Consider the following 20,283-nt stretch of genomic DNA (forward strand, 5'->3'; position numbering starts at 1 on the left):
GAAGGATAGTGAGGTACCAGAGGAGAAATGCAGAGCAGCAGGGGAGAGCTATGGAGCACCAAGCAATGGGATCTGCCATGAGCAGGGGGGGCCCAGGCTCTGCAGCTGCAGCAGTAGCTCCTTCCTTGAATCCCTTCTGGTGCCCAGAGGCCCTTTCTCTGACGTAAGGAAGCTGCTGTAACCAGTGGGTTGGCTGTCCCTTGCTTCCCCACTGGACCAGGTTGCTGTACCGGTGTCTCCAGTGTCCCAGCCACTGGAGACAAACACCAAACTCAGCTGGTACGTGCACAGTGCCTGCTGTGATGCGTTTAGGGACAAGGAGCCATAACACTGCAGCCACCACTGCTGCCATGCCCACCACCTCCTCCCTGCATGGCCAGGGCCTCTGTCACTGTGGCAGATACAGCCACCTCCCCATAAACACAAAGGGCCCACCAGGGCTTGCTAGGAGCTGATAAAGATCAGCTCAACACCCCAGACATTAGCCAGGCCTCCAGATAGTCCTTTCCTTGCTTGGATCACTCAGCCCTCCAACTAATGAAGAAATTGACCACAACTGAACTCAATAAGGGTATAAACAGTTCTGCTATGGAGAGTTGGGTTTGTTCTCTCCACACAGAAGCAGCCTGGCAGTCAGATCTTCTCCCCTTAGAACAGGGTCTCCTATAAGGTGTCCTCACCCACCTTGGTGCACATAGCTGGATGTATGCTGGGCACTGGTGGGGGGATTTTCCAAGTGTCTTCTCTTCCTAGACAGTTCAACTGGTTGTGCAGCAGGACACTCCCAACTGACATCCCAACCTGTAAGTTTATTGTGGCAGGAGAGAAGGAGAGAAGATTGTGATAAATCCAGTGTTCAGGTGTCTGCTGCTGTCTTTTTTGGGGGTGCCTCCATGACAGATACCACCAGGGGTACACCCACACCCATGTGTATGCAAGAGATGCTCTTCCAGATGCTCCCCTAATGGTGCAAGCTGATCAGGGGGAGCCAAAGCCAAAACCTGGTGGCCATAGAAGACCCCTAAGACCATCCAGTCCAACAATCAACCTAACACCACCATGGCCTTTAAACCAAGTCCCAAAGTACCTTGTCCACATGTTTCTGGAACACCTCCAGGGATGGTGATTCAAATACCTCCCTGGGCAGCCTGTTCCAATGCCTGACCACTCTTTTAGGACAGAAACTGCCTGTCCCACACCCCCAGAGTGGGTAGTCCATTGTCTTCCTGCAGTCTCCCTGCCTGTGTAGGTGCCTTCCTTCCTTCCCCTCCAGGTTCTCTGTCCCCAGCTGTCATCCCCTCCCCCTGTTCAGCTCCATCCTTCCCAGTACTATGCTGGAGCTTTCACTGGGATGTGATGCAGAGTGTCATCTCGGGCACACCAAAGGCTGTGTGGACCTGCAGGGAGGCTCTGCTCACAGGGTCTCACATCTTCCCCCTTTTCCCCAGGTTCTGTGATCCTACCTCAGGCTACAGAAAAGACCTCGTGGCAGGACAAGGGGACGGATGGCATCAGACTCTTGTCAGCAGTGCCCAGGGACAGGACAAGGGGCAATGGGCAGAAACTGGAAACCAGAAGGATCCATCAGAACAGAAGGAGAAACTTCCTTCCTGTGAAGGGGCTGGAGCCCTGGAGCAGGCTGCCCAGAGAGGTGCAGTGTCCTCTGGAGAAATTCCAAACCCCACTGAACACTGTGATCCTGGGCAAGCTGCTGTGGGTGACCCTTCTTTCGGAGGGGGTTGGACTGGATGATCTCCAGAGGTCCCTTCCAACCCCACTGTACTGGGCCTCTGTGAAATGACATGTTCTTCTCTTTTGCAGCTTCTTTCTCTGCAGCTGTAGATCCCAATACTGCCAGATCAGATGGGGGGTGAGCCTCATCTCCTTCACCATCTGATTTTCCCTAGTGAGGCTTTTCAGGTTTGTTCTCAAGGATTCCAGGGACTTTCTAGGGTGGTGGTAGGTTTCCTAGGCGTTTTTTGAGCGTTTGAAAACCGCCGTTGTTAAACAAGGCGCAGAGAGAGAAGCTGCCACAAGAGGGCAGCATTGCCTGGACTGCGACCACCGCCTCTGCCCAAGCCCTGGCTCAGAGCACCGCCTGCTGCAGGTTGCTCCCTGCGGTGCTCACCCAGCGCCCTGGGGGTTGGCACTGAGGACATCTCGGGTTTTGCCCATTGCTCCCCAGCCATGGGCTGCTCCTGGACCCTCAGCGGTGGCTGTGGGGGCACAGCTCCTGAAGCTGTGAGGCGTGGGAGAGCACGGGGGCCAGCATATTCCAATGCTTGACTTAAAGCAGGTTACTTTGAATTCAGGACTCTCCAAGGCTGGTACGAGGTCTAGATTTCCTCCTCCCTTCTCTGTATGATCTGTTTGCATCCCTAATACTTATCCCATGCTCTTTTCTCCACTCATCTCCACCTGTCTTCAATCCCTCAGCACGCTGTTTCAGGGTGGGAGGTTGTAAAGCTTTCCTTCCTTCAGATGTGTGCAGCAGAAACATCAGCAAGCTGGTGGGACAATCTGTGAAGGCAGCAGGTAGCACTCAGGTTTTATTGGGAAGTGCAGAGTCATTATGGCCATGCTGCAGTGAGCAATTTGTGGTGTAAAATCAAATTAGGGAGAAGCAATTCCATTAACGAGCCTTCCTGCTTAATGAGTCATCTTGATTTCAGGCTTTTCTTCTACTTTTTCTTTGTTTTATGTTATTTTTTTTCTCCTTTCCGTGCTTTTAAAAGCTCTTTAGCACAGCTCAATTTGTTTGTGTGTATCTGAGATGACTTTGAACAGGTAAAGTGGGCCCCTTGACCCCTGATTTGTTTTCAGCCTTGCCCAGGTCCGATGCTGTCCTGTTTTCACCCCTGTGCCTGAGGAGTAAGGATGTACAAAACTTGGGCTGCAGGCAGAGTGTGGAAAAAACCTCTTTAGCAACAGGCTTCAGTCAAAAATTCACCCTCCCCTGTCCTGGGCTCAGCATGAGGGAAGCATGGTGGAGGTGGCTGTGGGTGGCCACCCATCCGAAATGGGCATTGCACCTGGAGCGGTTCATGGGACCTAGATCTGGGATCGTCAACCCCAACCTTCAGTCTGAGCTCTGTGAAGGTTTCCACACCCAGCTGTGGAATGTGAACACCTCACTGCATCTCTCCTCATCCTCACCTCTCTGTTTCCAAGCCTTTGAGTCAGACCTGCTGGTGTGGAGCTCCTGGCATTAACAGAGCTTTGCATCCAATATGTGCTCAAGGTCTCCAGGTCACCTGAAAGAGCAGTTGGGGCATCATATAGCTGCTGACCTAAAGCTGAGTTTCATTCACTGAGGGCATTCAACCAATGTATTTCTCTCCTGGTTTTCTGCTGAAAAAGTGCCAACCAGATTGTATAGGGAAGAATAAGCAGCTGACTCTCAGGTTGCAGTGATGCCAGTAATTATGTGCCTGAAGAGAAGTCAAGAGTTGTCACTGTGAAGTAAATATGAAAAGAGAGGTTGATCCCATGCTGCAGCACGGAAGATTGCTCAGTTAGCAGATGGTGCCGCTAGAAACCTGCTTTCTCTTTGCTCAGGGAGAAGTGAGGAGACCTGATGGTGGTGGGACCAGCAGCCTGAGCTCTCCCATCACCTGGAGGGTCATGACATGGCAATGGAACTCTGCAGGCAGCATCAATTTGATGAGTTCAGCTGTTTGTCATTTCTTTGGAGAGTAAAATGTGTTGGAGAGGCTGTGTTTGAGAGCATGAGGAGTGCTGAAACCTGCCTCTGCATTGCTCTCTTCTCTGTGTCAGATTCCTGCACCTGTGAGGCTGAGGATAAAATGTTTCTCCCCACCCCACCATGACTGAAGAGGAGAACTTAGAGCCTGTGATATTTTCACCACGTCCTTAAAGGGCTGTGCCATCAGCCTTTGTGGTTTGTCCCAGAATTTGCAGTATTTTTAGCTTTCCTGAAGATCCTGGAGGCACGTGGTGACACAAACTGATGACATTCTTGGCTATGTAGAAAACCTTGAAAATGCAAACTCTGAAAGGTATTCTTCAAAAATAAGTGGCAAGGAAATGAAGGTCCATAATGACTTAACCTCCTCCTTGGTCTTCTGGTGCTGCTGGCTCCCAGTTCTGGCTTCCCACAGCCCCACTGACCTAAAACCTCAACGTCTTTCCCCAGAGTGTTGCCTTAAGACGTTGTGAGGGTTTGGGTGACCCAGCTTTAAGTGGAAGAACCAAGTTATTTGTTACAAGATGAATGTTAAATGAGCTCCACAAACATCCCTGCTCATTTCCCTGTGCTCATCCAAGGAGCAGAGTAATTACCAGTGTGACAGTGCCGCAAGCCAGGCTTGGCTTTGGGAGAGATGGAGAAAGATGGTGATAACTGAATTCCAAATGTAGATGTGGCTGCCTTTAACACTTCTGAGCAGCAATAAAAGATGAAGGCAGTAATTGTGCCTGCAATTTCAAACTCCATGACTTTGTTTCATCCACTCAAACATCTGGTTTAGGATCTGAGCTGAGAGGGTTTTGGGGTTGGGTTTTTTTTAGAGCTATCAGTTAGGCCCCATCAAGTTTATTTTAAATTCAAACTCATTTATTAGTAAACACAACTTGGGTTGAACAGGACCACAGTGCAAGGCTCCTGGGGATGGTAAGCGTGTTTGGAGCAGGATGCTGATGCCTGGGTATAAGTCATGGCTGCCCAAGGGAGGGGGTGGCCAGCTGACCACCTGGAGAAGGTGCTGGTGTTTTACTTGTCCTCTGGGAATTCTGACTTCAGGGAAGGTTTCTGAAAACCTAGGAAAACTCTTCTGGGATATTCTGGATGGAGACCAGCCCTGTGGAGAAGGACTTCTTGGTGCTGGTGGGTGCAAAGCTGGATATGGGCCAGCACTGTCCGCTCCCAGCTCAGCCCCAGCCATATCATGGGCTGATCCCCAGCAGCGTGGGCAGCAAGGACAGGGAAGGGGATTCTGCCCCTCTTGCTGTGCTCTGCTGAGAACCCACCTGCAGTGCTGGGGCTAGTTCTGGAGTCCTCAGCAGAGACATGGACCTGTTGGAGAGGGGCCAGCAATGACAGGAGGGCTGGAAGCTCTCTGCTATGAGGCCAGGCTGAGGGAGTTGGAGTTGTTCAGCCTGGAGAAGAGAAGGCTCCAAGGGAGACCTTCTGGTGGCCTTTCAGTGTTTAAAGGGTTTGGTAAGAAGGCTGGGGAAAGACTTCTGAGCAGGGCCTGTTTTGACAGGACAAGGGGTGATGGTCTAAACTAAAAGAGGGAAATTTAGGTTGGATGAAATTTTTTTCCATTGAGAGTGGTGAGACCCTGTCCCAGGTTGCCCAGAGATATTCCAGGTGAGATTGTTGGGGCTCTGAGCAGCCTGCTCTAGTTGCAGATGTCCCTGCTGACTGCAGGACAATTGGACTTGGAATGTCCCTTTCAACCCCTGCCATTCCTGGACTCTGTAACTCTCAGCTAATTACAGACTTTAAAACAGAAACTCTGGCCTCTGGTGATGGTTTAGTTTTCAGAAGTGCAGGAACCTGGTCAGTTGAAAAGTAGCTGATTAAAAAGACTAAATCTGGCATAAATAAAGGTCTTCTCAAACCTAGGGAAAGTATACAGCAAAAAAACCACTCAGTGGCTGCTGCTTCCTTTACCTGTGCCCTTTCCTGCTACCTGGAAATGTCTCCTGCAGCCAGAGAGCGCCCCAGGGATGGGGACATCAGTGCTGAGATTCACTGTCAAGAGCCCTAGGATGTTTGAACTCATAAATGTCACCCTGGAAGGTGTGAGATGGACCCTTGTTAAACATGGAAGCTGAGAGGCATGTGTTACCTGCAGTATTTATTATTGCATGGGAATGAAAGAGTCCAAACTTGAGAGCAGTGGTGGTGCAGAAGGTTAGCTGCAGCAAAGGCTGCAAGGACTGAGAAAGGCTTTGCTTTAGCTTTTTAATCTCACTTATTTTTCCAGAGATGGTTAATATGGCAGTTGAGGAAGTTCAGTGCTGTGCTCTGTGCACCTGTGTTGGATCCCAGGCATTTACATGGAACGTGTATGTGTGTGGTACTTCAACCCACCACAACTGGTGAGGCTGTACCTCAAATTCTGGGTTCAGGTTTGGGTCCCTCACTCCAAAAAGGACACTGAGATGCTGGAGCAGGTCCAGAGAAGTTTCATTGCAGGTTAAGCAGCATCAGCAAGTAAGGTGCAGATATGTGAAGGTTTTCCTGGTTTAGCTTCTCTTTGGCAGGGGCAGGGTGGGGAGATAGGTGAAATACACCAGTTTTGGGTGAAGACTGCAAGGAGAGGAGACCTTCTGGCTCTCTACAACTCCCTGAAAAGAGGTTGGAGTCAGGTGGGAGTCAGTCTCTTCTCCCTGTTAAGAAGTGATAGGACAAGAGGAAACAGCCTCTAGTTGCCCCACAAAAGGATTAGGTTGGACATAAGGAACAATTTTTTCTCTGAAAGGGTTGTGAAGCTCTGTTGTAAAGGAGAATGAGAGGCTCTGCTCAGGTTGTTCCTTGAGGCATCAGGGTTAGTTTGGCTTTTTTTTTTTATTGGAGTGTTTTCTTTCTCCTTTTACACAGATAAGCTCACCCAGGGAGTTTCCTCTGACCTTGGAGACGTTCTGACTGGCTTAGCAATCATCTCAGATTTTATTCGAGCTCTAAAAGTGAGCAGCAGTGTTTGCACAGACATCACTGGGATATGGAGCTGGCTTCTGAGATGTTTGTCCTATAAAGACTCTAATGACATTGTGCTGCTTTTACTACTGCTACAAGGCTGCACCCTATCACAACCAGATTTTTGTGTGAGTAACAACTGTCATCTGCCAGCCCTACCCCCATGCCTGATGAGCTTCCTTAACCTTCACTTCCCTGCAATTAGAAAAAGCAGTATTAAAATTCCCCCCCAGACCTCTCTTTTCCAAAGACAACTATTTGAGGCCTCAAAACCACCAGCAGCTGTGAAAAGAAGAGGAGTCAGAAAAACTCAAATGCAAAAGGAAAGAGAAGCAGCTCATGGTGTTCATCAGGGTAGCAAGTTCAGTCTTCCTCAGTACCTTCATCAGTGACCTGGTTGAAGGGACAGAGTGGAGCCTCTAATGATAGCAAACTGGGAAGAGTGACTGACACCCCATCGGGCTGGCCACCATTCAGTGAGACCTGGGTAGGCTGCAGAGTTGGGCACAGAGGAGCATCATGAAGTTGGATATTGGCAAGTGTAGAGTCTGCACCTGTTCAGGTGTGGGGCTGACCTGCTGGAAAGCAGCTCCATGGAGAAAGACCTGGGACATCTGGGGGACAACAAATCTACCATAAGCCAGTGATGTGCTCTTGTGGCTAAGGAAGACAATGGTTTCCTGGGGTGCATTCAGAGAAGTGTAGCCAGCAGGTTGAAGAAGGTTCTTCTCCCAATACTCTGCCCTAGTGAGGCCACATCTGGAGCACTGGGTCCAGTAAGGGACTCCCCAGTTCAAGAGAGACAAGGAACTACTGGAGAGAGTCCAGCGGAGGCAACAAAGATGCAGAGGGGCCTGGAGCATCTCTGTGAAAAGGACAGGGTGAGAGCCCTGGGGCTGGTTAGCCTGGAGAAGAGCAGCCCTGGAGGGGTTCAGCAAGAGCTAAAGGGTGGGGGGCAAGAGGATGGGTCCAGATTCTTCCCAGTGGTGTCCAGAAACAGGACAAAGGGCAATGGACACAAAATGGAATCCAGGAGGTTCCATCAGAACAGGAGGAGAAATTTCTTTGCTGTGAAGGTGCTGAAGCCCTGGAGCAGGCTGCCCAGAGGTGTGGAGTCTCCTCTGGAGAGATTCCACCCCCTCCCTGGACATTCTGATCTTGGGCAACCTGCTGTGGGTGCCCCTTCTTTAGCAGGGAGGTTAAACTGGCTATGATCTCCAGAGATTCCTTCCAACCCCCACCTTGCTGGGATTCTGTCAAACTCAGGCTCCATCCAGAATTTAACCATTTCAGGTATCTCACTCTTATTTGTTCTTTGGCTAGAAAAGTCAGAGATGTTTACTTGTTCAACACCGTTTAGAAGAGGCAGCATTTAAAAAGCAGCTCCACTGGATTAAATTCATGATCTGGAATCAAATCCAAAACAACTCCCCTCTAAGCTCTACACAAACTCTGTGCCACAGAAGCTTTTTGCTCGACCTGCTGTGCATTTGAATTTCATGAACAGGAATGTGAGAGGTGTATCTTCTGGGGGATGAAAAACACCCCAGATAGAGATCAAACATCCTTCTGGTGCATGGCAAATATCATCAGCCTAAGTGGAAAAGGAGCTTATGGTGGATCCTGTCCATAAGGCAAGCACATTCCCTGCAGCTCACAGAAGATGTTGCGAAGTAAAAGATTGCATTCTCTATCCAGGGCTTATTTCTCTAGGAGTAGAAAAGATACTCTTAATAGCTGCTGAGGTCCTCCACCACTTCCAGATTTCACATTTACAGCTCTCACTCCCATGACCACTGACAACTAGCAGCAAGGAATGAAGAATAATGGCATCTCAGCCCAGCACCAGCACGTGGGAGCTCTCTTCCTCTTCACTGAAGGAAGCCTCTTTGCAGGCAGCAAATGCTGCTCACAAACCTCATCACTGAGCTACCACGGCATCAGACTCTTGTCTTTTCATGAAAGTCCTGCTTAGAAACAGGAACATTAAGAATGGGGTAACACATCTAAGTAGCTGTAAGAACCTCAATTCCCATCTTCAGACATGACTTAGTTTCAGACCAGAAGTGCTGAAGTGCCTTAGGATGCACATAAACAACAATTCTGATGCAGAAATCACCATCCTCCCACCAAAATCAAACCTGGCACCTACCCAGACCAAAGGCAGTTTGGAAACCCACTGTGTGCCTCAGAAGACCTGGGCTTGTGGCCATGGGGCTCAAACACCATGGAGAAACTCAAAGACTTGTTGCCTTGGGAAATTCCTCCAACACCTGAACCTTAATGACCAGCCTCATGCCTCCCAGGAGACTGGCCAGGCTGGACACCAAAGTGCTATCAGGTCAGTATTATTGCTCCCAGTTCCAAATTCTCCATCAAAAGACAGCAACAAGAAGGCCTTTCTCTTTTTGTTGTACCTTTTATTGTCTTATCACCTTCCCTGACTGAGGTCTGAAACTCTGAGGTCTGGACATAACAAAAGCAAAGTGTGGGGACACAACCCAAAGCCCTGAGGTGTGTCAAACCAGATTTTCTTTTGTCATTGAAAACACTGAGTTTTGTGAGATGCAGGAACAGGATTTAAGTGCCCTATAATGTCCAGCTGCTCTAATTCTCCTTCACCACCCAGCTTCACAATCCTTTGAGGGATTCTCTTCTCCCAAGCAATCAGCACCAGAACAAAAGGACACAGTCTCAAGCTGTGCCAGGGGAAGTTTAGGCTCGACGTGAGGAGAAAGTTCTTCACTGAGAGAGTTGTTAGCCATTGGAATGGGCTGCCCAGGGAGGTGGTGGAGTCACCATCCCTGGGGGTGCTCAAGAGGGGATTGGATGTGGCACTTGGTGCCATGGTTTAGTAGTCATGAGGTCTTAGGTGACAGGTTGGACTTGATGATCTTTGAGGTCTTTTCCAACCTTATTGATTCTATGATTCTATGAAGTTGTTCTTCATGTCCAACCTAAACCTCTCCTGGGGCAATCCAAGGCTGCTTCCTCTTGTCCTATCACTTGTCAATAGGGAGAAAAAGACCCACCCTTACCTGGCTCCAACAAGGAGAAGCACAAGCAGGATTTAGGCTGGAGGTTAGGAAGAAATTCTACACAGAGTGATTGCCCATTGGAATGGGCTGCCCAGGGAGGTGGTGGAGTCACCACTATTGGAGGTGTTTAGGAGGAGACTTGATAGGGTGCTTGGTTGCATAGTTTTGTTGATAGGTGGTGTTGGATGATAGGTTGGATGCGATGATCTCAAAGGTCTCTTCCAACCTGGTCTGGTCTGGTCTGGTGTATTCTATTCTATTCTGTTCTGTTCTGTTCTAAGTAATCTGCTCTCATTCTCCTTCACAACCTAGCTTAACTGTGAAGGAATATGTTTGGGTTAGTTGTTGTTTTTGTATCCCTATGGACTAAGAACATCTGTACCAAGCTCAGCTGCTGAAATGACTCTATTTAAATCCTTGTTGGCTTTTGTCCTTCAACTGTTCTGTCTTTAAGCTGTATCTGTAGGTATATCTATAGAATTCAATACATATTTATTTGTTGAGGTACTTGGGGGCCTTTTAATAGATGTCATCTGCCTTTGAAGGGTGATTTTCCTTGGCGCTGACTCTCCACCAGCAGCCTTTGCTGACTAATCAAGATGTAGCTTTGTCCTGCCCTCGTAGCTGGAGGGGATTTTTGCAGCTCTGTAGGGTTTTGTCATTCATTGGGATGCTCTGCCAGTGTGTTGTGCACCTGCACAATGTCAAATACATATTGCCCACAGCAGCATTTAATACACTTCCTGATGTCACTGTAAAGTCAATAACTCGAGATCTTAATTGCAGGACTTGTCTGGATGCTGCCTCACCTACATTTCTTTCCCTTCCCCCCCCCATTTTTATTTTCTGTGTCAAATAACACCCAGCCTTTGGAACACAGCTAGAATATTGTTTTCTCTGTGACCCCAGGAAACAAAACCAACAATGAGCAATGATTATTGGTCTGGAGAAAGCACTTCAAAGTGTGTTGTCTTCTCTGTCTGCTAAACGCTCACCACAGCGTTTCAACAAGGCAGTTTCACAGAATCAAAAGGTTCTTTATAGAACTTCTATATTCTTTACAGAATTACAGAATCAAAAGGTTAAGGGTGGACCAGCTGATCCTTGGGGTCTCTTCCAATATGGCATTCTGGAATGAAGAATCACAGAATCTCATCATGGTGGGGGTTGGAAGGGACCTCTGGAGATTGTCTAGTCCAAACCCCTGCCAAGAGAGCTATTTGAAGGCTCTCATTTGTTAGACCATAAAGGTAAAGGCAATGTATAGGCAAAAATGCTGCTTAAAAGCTACACTTCTGAGATTAATTCAAACTATCTCAGTATCATGTGCTGTGCTTTGGGAGCATAACCTTTTTATGTAGCTGATTATTGAGCTGCTACTACCCTTAATCAGTCAGCAATTGAATGTAGAGCTGAGGCTCAGATTTTCTCCCTTGATTTCCAAAGCCCTGCACTGGAATTAATCCTGGCAATTTGTCAACCCTGGCCTGAAAATGAGCAGTTTTAAACCCTCTGAAGCTGGTCTCTTGGTGTGGAGGCTGTGAGAGGTGCTAGATACTCTTGTCAAATAGATGGGAAAGCACCTGGCTGGCTAGCAGGAGACTTGGACAGGCTGGAGAGTTAGGTGGAGAGGAACCTCCTGTACTTCAGCAAGGGCAGGTGCAGATATCTTCACCTGGGGAGGAACAACCCCCTGCACCAGTGCAGGTGAGGGAATGACCTGCTGGAAAACTTCTTTGCTGTGAGGGAGCTGGAGCCCTGGAGCAGGCTACCCAGAGAGGTTGTGGAATCTCCTTCTCTGGAGAGATTCTGAACATGCCTGGACATTGTGACCCTGGGCAAGCTGCTCTGGGTGCCCTGCTTTAGCAGAAAGGTTGGACTGGATGATCTCCAGAGGTCCCTTTCAACCCCCATTATGCTAGACATAGAGATGCTAACGACAGAGATGATAGAGCTAGATAGGGAGAGGAAAAACCTTTGGTATGTGTTTAATCTAAGTGATCTTTTGCCCCAGACACTTATAGACAGCTGTTAGTCTTTCCATTCTGCTCAGGAGCCGATGGAATTTGCCCTCTGGGTTTACAGTGGAGTCTCAATTATGTGAGATCCCAGGAAGAAAGTTTGCTCTCCCATTATTGCAGTGCTTTTTGAGCACATGAACACATAGATGTCTAAGGTACAAGTATGGATGCAGCAGAGAGAATGAAGAGCAGAGCCCTGACCTCCAGGATGAATGTTCTTTGCTTTGCATATCTGCTGAATCCAGACGTTTTTGTGCTTTTAGGAATAATCAGACTTTTTTTCAGACAGCACCAGCCAGACATAAATGCAGCTGCTGAGGTGACAAGAGGTTTTGGGTGTCTTGACACCCAGCTGGGATGCTGGCAGAGCTGGAGAGCCCAAAAGATGGCACTGTTTTCCTGCTGCACCGTAAAGGAAATCCCTTCTCCAAAGCAGATTCATTCACTATTGAGCATCTCTCAAAACCCATGCTTTTCTCAAGGCTTTACATACAGTAAAGTCCATTATTGTGAAGGCCAAATTGCTGCCAAAAGAGGGGAAAAAAAAAAAAGAACCCTTCAGCTAAGAAATATCTTTCTCTGAACTAATAACACACCAGTCTGATGAAAAATTACATGCATGCAGGGAAGGAGTTTTTCTCAGTTATTAATGGCTGATGTTTGTTATATTGTTGTGTTTAGTCCACGAAGTCTTGATGGAAAGAAGCAGCTTTCCTACACAAATGGGACCTCATCTGGTATTCAAATGCATTCCACAAAGTGTCACCCAACCACAGGATGTTAGGGATTGCAACACAGGCTGTCAGAAGTTGGAAGAGACCTCCAGAGATCATCCAGTCCAAGCTCCCTGCCAAAGCAGGATCACCTAGGGCAGGCTCCGCAGGAACACATCCCAGGGTGTGTGTGTGTGTTGGAAAGTCTCCAGAGAAGGAGACTCCACAACCTCTCTGGGCAGCCTGCTCCAGGGCTCCAGCACCCTCACCTTAATGAAGTGTCTCCTCATGTTGAGGTGGACCCTCCTGTGTTCTAGCTTATGCCCATTGTTCCTTCTCATACCACTGGGCACCACTGAAAAGAGTCTGGTAGAGTAGTTAAAATTCCTGCTGAGAGTGAAGATGGGAAGCTGAATGCCTTGAGAGAGGGGTCAGACATGGGTACTGCCCTGCCCAGGCAAAGCTCAGATTGTATTTGGGTGCTACCAGGGTGGGAGCATCCCCAGCATGGCCTCTGACACCTTAGCATAAAGAAATCCAGAAATTAGCTAAGATAGACATTGGTGGAAGGAGAAGGCTCCTAACGCTATGGGCATTGTGAAAGATTTTTCCCTTTCTGCAAGGGCAAGTGTCTTCCTCAGAGCTGGGCACTGCACCTGTGGCAGCTTACCTCTTCGCTCTTCTGCTCTGAGTCTGATGAAATAGTCAGAAGGTGATTTAAGCACTTGATCACAGCATGTTACAGTTGGTTTTGATGCTATTTTTTGGCTGTACTCTCCCTTGAAGTGGAAAAAGTCAAGACGTGGTGTCTGCCCAAAGTGGGACCTGCCTTGAACATCTCTGGGGGGTAGATCCCCAGGAAGAGGATCCCATTTGAAGGTAATTTTCAAAAGGAGATTCAAAATACTTTCTTTTTAATCTCTCTGACTACTATTGACTGGTAGACTACATCTTCTGGATGCTTTTTGCCAGCTTTGACTCAGCCCAGATGCTCTCTTTGATTGACAGACAGGACTTGTGTTGTGTGGTGGCTGGAGACCTTTAGAGACCAGTGATGGTTGCTCCTGCATGGCTTAATATTCCAGACCAAGCTCTGTGCTGTGCATACAGATCTCTGGTGGAGGACTGGAATGGTCTGGTTGTGTGGGTTATTTGGAGAGGCAGCTATGCCATACCATGAGTTTCCTGCAGACCGGTCGGGCTGGTGTTGCAGGGCTGTGAAACTCCCGTGCCCCAGCCTCTGGCTGGGATAACTGGTGGCAATATTTCTGTCTAGGGTAAAATTCCTGTAACTGGCTGTGGCAACCCAAGGAATGAACATTGAAAGCTGGAGGGAGCAGAGGCACCAGGCTGAGAGATCTAAAGGAACTTCTGTTCCCTGGAGAGCTCACTTAGCCCGATTGCTTAATTGTAGGTGATAATGCAGCATTTGTTTGATCTGACAATGTCTGTACTGCAGCTCCAAATGGGCTGAAAAGCTCCAGAATAACTCAACAGGAGATGAAAGACCCCAGCAAAGATGATGGGATGAGAACAAAGTTATTTCATTAAGAAAATGCAGGAATAAAGGAATTGAGCTTTTCAGGCCAGCCTCGTTAGGAAGCTAAGCAAATGAGGTTTGGGTTTATTAAATAGCATTATGTCCAGGAAAAAAAACACCTTCCTGCAGAATGCTTCCAAGAATGAAATGAAAATAAAAGCCAAGAGAAACTCTTGTCTCACTTACCTGCTGCCCTTTCATGCAATTCTGAGATCTCACGTTTTAGCTTTTAAAAAACCAAGGCCAGTTATTTAAACAGCAACCTGGAACTGAACTTCTCTGTGTTAAGTGTGTCCAGAGAAGGGCCACAAAGCTGGCAAAGAGACCTGGAGAACAGGTCTGGTGCAGAGCAGCTGAGGGAACTGGGGTTGTTTTGTCTGGAAAAGAGGAGGCTCAGGGGAGAGCTCATTGCTCTCTACAACTCCATGAAAGGAGGTTGGAGTAAGGTGAGGGTCAGGCTCTTCTTCTAAGGAACAAGCAATAGGACAAAAATAATGGCCTCAAGTTGTACCAGGGGAGGCTTAAGTTGGATATTAGGAATTTCCTTCCTGTAAGAGTGGTCAGGCATGGAACAGGCTTCTCCCGGAGGTGGTGGAGTTGCCATCCTTGAAGGTGTTCAAGAAATTTGTGGACATTGGAATGTGCTGCCCAGGGAGGTGGTGGAGTCACCATCCCTAGAGGTGTTCAAGAGGGTATTGGACATGACACTTGGTGCCATGGTTTAGTCATGAGGTCTGTGGTGACAGGTTGGACTTTATGATCTTTGAGGTCTCTTCTAGCCTTGGTGATTCTGTGACATGGTACTGTGGGATATGGTTTAATGGCCATGGTGGTCAGGTTGACAGTTTAACTTGATGGTCTTGGGGGTCTATTCAGCCAAGACAATCCTATACTTGTATGATTCTATGAAATCTTCACCTTCCACCCAATGATCTTGGGTGGTCTAATAGCTTCAGAATAACAAAGTGACAATGCTTTCCAAGAGTCTCTTTGTGGGGAAGAGACTTACACACTGACTGTATTTTTCTTTCTGAAAGCTAATTTGCAGTGGTGCCTGTGCAGGAGCATACCTGTGGATTTTACTAAGGACAATGAAGAATGTGCAAATTTGCCTGGGTGGAGACCAGTGGGTAGGGAAGGGAGGGTTAAGCACACTTAGCTTTTCTATTGTTTCCATGCTCAGGATTCTCTGTACATCGTGGCTGTGTGCCAGCCCACTGATTGAGATTCAGGGCTCCTCACTGCTTCTCTTCTACCTCTAGCCTGTGGCACAATTTGTGAGGAAGATGGGACAGAAATAAATATCTTTTGGCCAGCTGACTGGGATGCAAACTCAGAGTCCTTTGACACAGGCCCTGCGAGGCACAGATCCGGTGTCAACAATTAGAAAAGGGCTTGTGGATGCAGATGCCTCCCAAGAACAAAGCACACACCACAGAATCCCAGCATGGTGGGGGTTGGAAGGGACCTCTGGAGATCATCCAGTTTAACTCCCTTACTAAAGCAGGGACACCCACAGCAGCTTGTCCAGATCACAATGTCCAGGCATGTTCAGAATCTCTCCAGAGAAGGAGAATCCACAACCTCTCTGGACAGCCTGCTTCATAAGGAGCTTCTGTTGAAGTGTCTTCAAAGATTTCCATTTGCAGTGACAATGGCCTCTCAGGGCATGTCCTATAGAGATGCTAAAGCTGCAGGACTCTACTGGACACATGCCATGTTCATGTTTTTTCCACATGGTCCTCAAGCCGCATAGCTGAAGGATCAGCCCTAGCACCCGGGATGTGGCTGTATGTGGGTGCTGGACTGTCTGTGTTGGAACGTGATGGAGACATCAATTGTGCTGCTGGCTATTACAAAGCCCAAATGAGTTCTTACAGAGACTGACAAAAACAGTCTGGTTCCCATTAATTTCAAATCCCATGAGATGCCTGTCTTCATTTTTAGGCACCTAAATACTTCTGCACATCTCCCTCTTTGTGCTTCGTGAGCTGGGGACTGATCTGGCACATCAAACTTCAGCTCAGATGCTTCTAGATCTGAGCAGCTTCTAAAATGAGAAGCAGAACTTCTCAGACCCTATGATGAGGTCAAAATTGCTCATGCCAGCGACAAAGTAATTTGTGGAGGCTTGCAGATGTTTTCATTTCTTTTGAAAACATATCTTGAAGGGCTTTTGTTGCAGTTGCTTGGGTTTGTTGTATGTGGGTTTGGGTTTTATTTCCCCCCCATTTATGCTAAAGTGAGAGGCAGGAGAGATTTCTATCAACACATAAAGCATATTGGGAATTGCTTGGGTCAAATAATTTTGCCCTCTTGTAAAATGATGCTTTAGGAATATTATCACAGCCATTGGTTGTATTAGCAATCTGTTTATCCAGGTAACTGAGAGGCAAATGTAGCCTGCTGGCTTCTCAGGAAGACAAAGACAGAGTGGAGGGTGTTTAGACGATCCTGCATATAAATGACTTATTTATTTTGATAAGATTTTACTGGAATCCAAAAAAGAGTTTGGACATATAGCTGTAAAATACTTATCAGCATGAAATAATGCTACTTTCCCTGCCTCATGCACTGCCTAGTTGGTAATGCTGATCTAGATGGATGGCTTTGGTGGAGAGAGAACCTGTATCAGAGTGGCACTGTGGTTAAATCCTGTGACCCCTCCACTCTGGGTATGGTGAGGGTGTTCAGGGGGAGGTGAGCTCTCAGGTGCACCAGCACTGTAGAGGGGGGTGCTTCTGCTCCCCAGGTTTGGGGGCTCTGTCCAACATGGCATTTATCACTAGTAAAGCAGGTAGATGAACATCTAGCACCTTTCTCCAAGAGGAGGTTTGGGTGGACATGCTAAATGGTCATGTCAGCATGCAGAAGGAAAGAAAGGATGTGATAGGAGAGCCATGGTGGACTTAGCCAGCCACCCCAGCAAGCTCCTGGGGTAGCCCTGTGGTGTTTGGCCATCTTCTTATTGCTGGGGTTTTATCATGTTTTGTCCAGCAGTGTAGTTGCTTTGCTCTTGAGATTGGACCTGAACTCACAGAAGTCTGATGGAACGCAGAGCTGGTTGTCCTTGCTGCAGGTCATTCCCACCCAGGCAGCTCGGGCTGAAGGAGTTGGTGTTGTTCAGGATGGAGAAGGGAAGGCTCTGGGGAGACCTTAGAGCAACTTTCCAGTACTTGGAGAGGACTACAGGAGAGCTGGGGAGGGACTTCTTATAGGAGCATGTGGTGAGAGGACAAGGGACAATGGATTGAAACTATAACAGGGTAGGTTTAGTCTGGACATTAGCATAAGATTCATTGCTGTGAGAGTGGTGAGACACTGGAACAGGTTGCCTAGAGAAGCTGTGGATGTCTCATCCCTGGAAATGTTAAAGACCAGGCTGGATGACACTTTGAGCAACCTGGTCTAGTGGGAGGTGTCCCTACCCATGGCAGTGGAAGTTGGCACTAGATGATCTTTGAGGTCCCTTCCAACCCAAACCATTCTGGTATTCTATGACCTCCACTTTGGTGAGTACCACAGCAACGCTGGTAGAGATCTTCCCTTTAATTGTTACTGAGAGTTTTGGGTGGTGCTAGAAGCCATGCAGAATGGGTTATTAGGTTTGTCTAACTAAAAAAAAAAAAAAAAAGTACAAGGAGAGAAGGAAAGGGAAAAAACCCTAATCTCCCCGCGACTGAAAAATTGCTTAGAATCTGCTGTCAAAACAGCAATGCTACAATGGCACTTCTGCAATTACAGGGATTGTGCATGCAGCAGTGACGAGACTGGTACATACAAGAGAAATGAGAAAAAGGTCTTTCAAATCACACTTCAGTTTTACTTCATAATTATGTGGATCCAGGAGGATGCATCACAGAGGTTTCACGGTGCCGGAGTATGAAATTGTTTGAACATTTATTTTTATCCAGAAGCGGTGCCGTGAGCAACACTTGGGCACAGCCTGAATTGACTGGAGTTCTATTAGTCATGTCTCTATTAAAAGAGGCAGCAATTAATTCAGGAGATTTAGAAGGTTCTGATTTTCATCTCCCAAAAGCTGAAGGTTCAAAACATTAACTGGGAAAGCACGTAACGGTGCTGAACATCCAGGCGGTGCTCAGGTGGTGCAGTAAACTGTTAGAGTGTGTTGTACGGAGTGGAGAATCTGTACACCTGGGAAGAGTGGTCATGGAAGAAGCATGGAGGAATTAAGGAATGATATTATGATGATGAATGAAGGATATATACTGGGTTCAGTTTGGGGCCTCTTACTTCAAGAAGGACACTGAGGTGCTAGAGCTGGTCCAGAGAAGGGCAATGAAGCTGGTAAAAGGTCTGGAGAAAAGTTTTGATGAGGAGCAGCTGAGGGAACTGGGGTTGTTTAGCCTGGAGAAGAGCAGGCTGAGGAGGGACCACGGTGCTTTCTACAGCTCTCAGAAAGGAGGTTGGGGCCAGTCAGCTGTCAGTCTCTTCTCCCAGGCTGGAAGTGATAGGACAAGAGCATAGGGACTCAAGTTGCCCCAGAGGAAGTTGAGGTTGGACATGGGAAACAATTTCTTCCCCCTGGCCCAGGCTGCCCAGAGCAGTGGTGGATTCCCCATCCCTGGAGGGCTTTCAAAGCCATGGATGTTTGGTGCTGAGGGTCATGGTTTAGTGGTGACGTGGGAGTGCTGGGTTAATGGTTGGACTGGATGATCATTAAGGTCTCTTCCAATCAAAATGACTCAATAATTCTATGACTCTATAATTTATAATGTTGTCATGGGATCCTGAGCCACAATTTGGCATTGCAGCTTCTCATTACTGTGGGGACACCATCACTATCCAAAGGAGTTGAGCATAGCTTTTGCCTCACCTGTCTGTAAAAGAAAGGCAAAGTATCCCATGAGAGGGATTTTTAAGAACTGCTGTTTGCAAGAAACTTCAGATTCTTCCTATGAAAGGTACTGAAATGCATAAAGAGTGTCATTATTCTGCATACCACTGTGCAAAAGCTGCAAATTGCCTTTTGTCTGGAGTGTAACAGGCTGTACTTAACCACTCACACCTGCTGACTGCTGAGACTCAACCCGAGCATCACTGTCCATAATGGAAATAATTAATCCCAGGGATGAGGTATTCCAGGTAAGCCTGAATTTCATGTATTGTATGCAGTGGTATAAAGACTTGATAACCTCTAATAATAATTTTCTGTTGTTACTCCAAGGAGTAGGCTTGAAAAGTTTCAGGTGCTTGATGCTGAGTGATTGGGCTCTTCAAAGCAGCCAGCATGGTCACTCCTGGGCTGTGTGATCAGGAGCCAAAGCACCACATGCAGCATGGCACAGTCACACACATAGAATCACACAGTGTGGGAAGGGTTGGAAGTGACTTCTGGAGATCATCAACTCCAACCCCCCTGCCAAGGCAGGTTTACCTACAGAAGGTCACACAGGAACATGTCCAGGCAGGTTTGGAATCTCTCCAGAGATGGCGACTCCACCACCTCTCTGGGCAGCCTGCTCCAGTTTCATCACCCTTAAATTAAAGCAGTTCCCCTTTGTGTTTAGATGGACCATCTTATGTTCCAGTTTGTGTCAGAAAGCTTTTGTCTCTTGGGTTTCTTGCCATGTATCATGTTTGGTGGCTCATTGTTTCTGGGGCAAGCACAGCAGATGTGGACTCTCACTGAAAGATACTGATTTGGTTTTATTTTGCTCTTGTGCAGATACTACAGTATATTAAAATAAAGGATTTCAGACTAATGATAGATTTGCAGAGGAGAGCCACTGCTTTTTCTGGTGTGAACAGGGGATTTGTGTATTTTGGGAAGTCAATATGTAGGCTGGAAGCTCTCCTGCTCTTTTTGGAGAAGTCAGCTGTTGCTCATGCTGAAGGATGTGAGGTATTTCCAGGTACAGCCTCTACCTACACTCCTCCTTGTCCTTTCTCAGATGCTCTCTTGCTCTTCCCAAGTGCATATTCTACCTTTCCCTTTTTCTACCTTCTTACCTATGGACTTACTAGCTCTTATCCACAGACTTCTTTGCTTTTCTGACACCAGGTACAAGTTTGAGATGGAGGACAAACCATAAACTCCTGGCAGGCAGCACAGGACAGTGGTCCCTCTGCCTCTTCTTTGGCCCCAGCAGCATCCAGAACAGAATACAGAGTGGAATATAGAATGGAATGGAATGGAATGGAATGGAATAGAATAGAATAGAATAGAATAGACCAGGTTGGAAGAGACCTTCATCGTGTCCAACCTATCATCCCACACCACCTAATCAACTAAACCATGCAACCAAGCACCCTATCAAGTCTCCTCCTAAACATCTCC

This window comes from Dryobates pubescens, chromosome 16 (genome assembly GCF_014839835.1).
Source record: "Dryobates pubescens isolate bDryPub1 chromosome 16, bDryPub1.pri, whole genome shotgun sequence".
NCBI classification, from domain to species: Eukaryota; Metazoa; Chordata; class Aves; order Piciformes; family Picidae; genus Dryobates; species Dryobates pubescens.